The following is a 6000-nucleotide window of genomic DNA, read 5'->3' as shown; positions in this document are numbered from 1 at the left end:
GACCCCGCCCTCCCTCCCGCTGCCTTGGGAGGCCGAGGTCATGGGTTCGAATCCCGCCCCTGCCCCCTGTCGGCTGTGTGACTGTGGGCCAGTCCCTTCCCTGGGCCTCAGTTCGCTCATCTGGAAAATGGGGATTCACTGGGAGCCCCACGTGGGACCACCTGATGACCCTGGAGCGCCCCCAGCGCTGAGAACAGTGCCCTGCACCTAGTGAGCGCTTAACCAATACCAACGTTATTATTATTATTATTCACTTGTCTGGGCCTCAGTGACCTCATCTGTAAAATGGGGATGAAGATTGGGAGCCCCGCGTGGGGCCACCTGATGACCCTGGATCTACCCCCGCGCTTAGCACAGTGCTCTGCACCCAGAAAGCGCTTAAATATCAAAATTATTATTACTATTATCTCCCTCCCAGCTACCACCTCTGCGTTAGGCCAATTTTTGCACACATCCGTTGACCTCTATTATCGAAGCACTTGTTGATTCCCGTATCGATCTCTCCTTTCTCCCGTCTTCCCTTTTGGAAATTTTTCTCCCCCATTAGACTGCAAACTCCCGGAGGCCAGGGTACGCGTGGGCGGTCCATTAATCAGAGACCCCGGACATTTCCCTCCTACTTCATCACCCTCCCTTCTGGGTCTGTTCCCCTTGGGGAAGCAGCGTGGCTCGGTGGAAAGAGCCTGGGCTTCGGAGTCACGGGTCATGGGTTCGATTCCCGGCTCTGTCACTTGTCAGCTGTGTGACTGTGGGGCGAGTCACTTCACTTCTCTGGGCCTCAGTTCCCTCATCTGGAAAATGGGGATTAACTTTGAGCCTCCCGTGGGACGACCTGATGACCCTGGATCTCCCCCAGCGCTTAGAACGGTGCTCTGCACGTAGTAAGCGCTTAACAAATACCAACATTATTAAACATTTGGATAATCACTTCCCACCCCACTCAGGTCTGCATCCTTACGCTCCGCCGCTTCTCCTACCTCTAACGTATCTTAACGTGTCTGCCTCCCGTTCACTCATTCCGTCATTCGGTCGTATTTATTGAGCGCCTCCTGGGTGCAAAGCACTGTCCTAAGCGCTTGGGAGAGTTCAAAAGACCAACAGACACACTCCCTGCCCACACCGAGCTCACGAACTAGAGGGGGACCGTCTAGACTTGAATTTCTTTGTGAAGAGGGATCGTGTCTGCGATTTTTATTTTGGACTCGAGTACTGTGTCCTTCTTGCCTAGCCAATTCCACTCAAAACGCTTTAACCCGGGGCTGGATTATACTTAATTACATTTTGTTCATTCATTCATTGTTGTATTGATTGAGCGCTTACTGTGTGCAGAGCACTGTATTAAGCGCTTGGAAAGTACAGTTCGACAACAGACGGAGACAGTCCCTGCCCAACAACGGGCTCACAGCGGGAGACGCACAACAAAACAAGTAGACGGGCATCGATAAGCATCAAAATGGATAAAGAGAATGATAGGTATGTACACATCAATAAAATAAATAGAATAATAAATATATATATATATACACAAGTGCTGGCGGGGGGGGTAGAGCAGAGGGAGGGAGTTGGGGTGATGGGGAGGAGGAGCAGAGGGAAAGGGAGGGCTCAGTGTGGGAAGGCCTCCCGGAGGAGGTGAGCTCTCAGGAGGGCTTTGATGAGGGGAAGAGAGTGAATTTGGCGGAGGTGAGGAGGGAGGGCGTTCCGGGACGGCGGGAGGACGTGGCCCCGGGGCCGACGGCGGGACGGGCGAGAACGGGGGACGGTGAGGGGGTGGGCGGCAGAGGAGCGGAGCGTGCGGGCTGGGCGGGAGAAAGGGAGAAGGGAGGAGAGGTAGGAGCGGGCAAGGGGATGGACGGCCTTGAAGCCTAGATTGAGGAGTTTTTATTTCGTGCCAACGTTGATCGGCAACCACTGGAGGTTGTCGAGGAGGGAGGTGACAGGCCCAGAGTGTATCCAGAGCCCAGACCCTTTGCAATCAAAGGGTCTTTTAGGAGCGTTCATTTATTGACATTGATGTCTGTCTCCTCCTCTAGACTCTAAACTCACTGTGGGCAGGGAATGTGTCTGTTTATTGTTGCATTGTCCTCTCCCCAACTCTTAGTCCAGGGCTCTGCACACAGTAAGCGCTCAATACGATCGACTGACTGACTGGTGATTTGGGGTTTAAAACTAGTTGCCCTGGAGAACCCTCCAATTTCCTGTAGTGATGATAATATTTATTAAGTGACTATCAATAGCTGTGGTATTTGTTATGTGCTTACAACGTCGGACCTAATTATCTTGTGTATAACGGTGTTTAGCATACGGGAAGCAGTGTGGCCTACTGGAAAGATCACGGGTGTGGGAGTCAGAGGGCCGGGATTCCGGTCCCGGCTCTGCCGCTCGTCTGCTGTTTGACCTTGGGCAAGTCCCTTTGCTATTTTGTGCCTCAGTTGCCTCATTTGGAAAATGGGGATTTAAACCGTGAGCCTGATTTGGGACAGGAACTGTATCCAACCTGATTATCGTCTATCTACCCCAGCGCTTAGCACAGTGCCTGGAACACAGTAAGGACTACACAAATGCCATATCAAAAGACGTAACCAGGGCTTAACAAATTCCATAATGGTAAGCTCGCGGTGGGCAGGGAATGTGCCTGTTTATTGTTGTATTGCACTCTCCCGAGTGCTTAGTACAGTGCTCTGCCCACGGTAAGAGCGCGATAAATGTGAACGGATGCATGAATGATTAAACTGTTACGAAATGCTGGGGTAGATATGAGTAGATTAAAAACAGATTTTTGTCCCACATGGGACTTATAGTCTAAAGAGAGGGAGAACGGCCGTTTCATTCCCCATTTTACAGTTGAGGAGATTGAGGCATGGAAAATTAAATGACTTATCCAAGGTTACACAAGTGGCATCAGTCGTGTGTAAAGCAGTGTACTAAGCCCTGGGAAAGAAGTACACTTATGAGGCATTAGATGACATACTGCATTTGAATTTTATTTTTTTGTTTCGTCTTGTCTTAGGCCAACTCCCCTCTCCCTCAGTTATTCTTCGGCCACGATTTCCTCGGGGGGTTATAGCCTACCTCTGTAAACCCTGGGAGCCAGGGACGGTGTGTCTGCACTTTACCTCTGTGCTTCTTTCCAGTTCTGAGAGGGTTTTGCACAGTGTGAGGGCTTAATAAATACTCGCCCTCCTACCATCGAAATGCCCGCCACCTCCTCTCCCTATCCTCACTGTCATCTGAAGGTTGGAGCGAGGCAAAGCCGGGAGTCTCCTGGGTGGTTTAGTGGTAGAATTCTCACTTAATTCATTAATTCATTTTGGTATCTGTTAAATGCTCACTCTGTGCCGAGCACTGCTCTAAGCGCTGGGTTGTTACCAGGGGATCAGATTGTCCCACGTGGGGCTCACAGTCCTCATCCCCATTTTGCAGGTGAGGGAACTGAGGCCCAGAGAAGTTGAGTGACTCGCCCCAACTCACACAGCTGATAAGTGGCAGGGCCGGGATCAGAACCCACGACCTCAGACTTATCCGAGGCCTCTTCCCACCGAGCCACGTCGCTTCTCTACGTGAGAGACGCAGAGTCAATTCCCGGCCAATGCGCCCATGGAAGAGACTCCTGACCTAGTGAATAGAGCCCGGGCTTGGGAGTCAGAAGGACCTGGGTTCTAATCCCGGCCCCGCCACGTGTCTGCCGTGTGACCTTGGGTAAGTCGCTTCACTTCTCCGTGCCTCAGTTCCCTCATCTACAAAATGGGGATTAAGACCGTGAACCCCAAGTGGGTCATGGACTGGGTAACTTTGTTCGGTGGTTCTACGTGTCAAACACTGTTCTAAGCGCTGGGGTAGGTGCCAGTTGATTGGGTCGGACACGGTCCTTGTCCCGCATGGGGGTTCCCAGTCTTAAGTAGGAGGGGGAATGGGTACTGAATCCCCAGTTAGAGTCGAGGAAACTGAGGAACGGAGAAGTTAAGTGACTTGCCCAAGGTCACACAGCAGAAGCATAGCGAGAAGCAGCGTGGCTCAGTGGAAAGAGCACGGGCTTTGGAGTCAGGGCTCATGAGTTCGAATCCCAGCTCTGCCACTTGTCGGCTGTGTGACTGTGGGCGAGTCACTTAACTTCTCTGTGCCTCAGTTCCCTCATCTGTAAAATGGGGATTAAGACTGTGAGCCCCACGTGGGACAACCTGATTCCCCTATGTCTACCCCAGCGCTTAGAACAGTGCTCGGCACATAGTAAGCGCTTAACAAATACCAACATTATTATTTATTACATAGCAAGCACATGGCAGAGGCAGGATTAGCACCCAGGTCCTCTGACTCCCCAGGCCTGGGATCTTTCCACTCGGCCACGCTGCTTCTCTGTGTCTAACTTAATAACAATGATTGTAATCGTCAAGCACTGTTCTAAGCGCTGGATTAGCTTGATTAGCATTATTACTACTACGAATAATGGTATTTGTCAAGTGCCTACCTACGTCTGTGGGTCCGTGGAAAGAGCCCGGGCTTGGGTTCAAATCCCAGCTCAGCCACTCGTCAGCTGTGTGACTGTGGCCAGGTCACTTCACTTCTCTGGGCCTCAGTGACCCCATCTGCAAAATGGGGGTGAAGACTGTGAGCCCCACGTGGGACAACCCGATGACCTTGTATCCTCCCCAGTGCTTAGAACAGTGCTTGGTACATAGTAAGCGCTTAACAAATGCCATCATTATTATTATTATTATTATTATTATGTACTAGGCACCGTAGTAATCGCTGGGGTGGACACAAGCAGATGGGGTTGGGCCCAGTCCCCATCCCCCTTTTCCAGATGAGGAAACTGACGCCCAGAGAAGCAAAGTGATTGGCCCAAGGTCACCCGGCAGGCAAGTGGCCCAGGCGGGATTCGAACCCAAGCCCTTCGGGCACCCGGGCTCAATCCACCACGCCATGCTTCCGTCGATCCCAGCGTTTAGTACAGCCCTTGGCCCAGAGGAAGCGCCAAGAAGCACACTGAGAAGCGGCGTGGCTCGGTGGAAAGAGGCCGGGCTTGGGAGTCCGAGGTCGTGGGTTCTAATCCCAGCTCTGCCACTTGTCGGCTGGGTGACTGTGGGCGAGTCACTTCACATCTCTGTGCCTCAGTTACCTCATCTGGAAAATGGGGAGGAAGACCGTGAGCCTCACGTGGGACCACCTGATGACGCTGAATCTCCCCCAGCGCTTAGAACGGTGTTCTGCACATAGTAGCGCTTAAGAAATACCAACATTATTATTATTATTATATGGGCCTCTGTGACCCCACCTGCAAAATGGGGATGAAGACTGCGAGCCCCACGTGGGACAACCTGATGACCCTGTATCCCCCCCAGCGCTTAGAACAGTGCTTTGCACATAGTGCTTGACAAATACCAACATTATTATTATTATTATTATTCTCTGGGCCTCAGTTCCCTCGTCTGTAAAATGGGGATGAAGACTGCGAGCCCCACGGGGGACAACCTGATCACCTTGTATCCCCCAGCTCTTGGAACAGTGCTTTGCACATAGTAAGCGCTTAACCAATACCAACATCATTATATGGGGCCTCAGTGACCCCATCTGCAAAATGGGGACGAAGACTGCGAGCCTCACGTGGGACCACCTGATGTCCCTGTATCTCCCCCAGCGCTTAGAACAGTGCTCTGCACATCGTAAGCGCTTAACAAATACCAACCTTATTATTCTCTGTGCCTCAGTGACCCCATCTGCAAAATGGGGATGAAGACTGTGAGCCTCACGTGGGACAACCTGATGACCCTGTATCTCCCCCAGCGCTTAGAACAGCGCTCTGCACATAGTAAGCGCTTGACAAATACCAACATTATTATTATTCTCTGGGCCTCAGGTCCCTCATCTGTAAAATGGGGATGAAGATTGCGAGCCTCACGTGGGACCACCTGAAGACCCTGTATCTCCCCCGGCGCTTAGAACAGCGCTCTGCACAGAGTAAGTGCTTGACAAATACCAACATTATGATTATTATTATTATCTGGG

The sequence above is a fragment of the Ornithorhynchus anatinus genome, chromosome 15 (assembly GCF_004115215.2).
Source record: "Ornithorhynchus anatinus isolate Pmale09 chromosome 15, mOrnAna1.pri.v4, whole genome shotgun sequence".
Lineage (NCBI taxonomy): Eukaryota > Metazoa > Chordata > Mammalia > Monotremata > Ornithorhynchidae > Ornithorhynchus > Ornithorhynchus anatinus.
Note: the sequence above shows the minus strand (reverse complement) of the source record.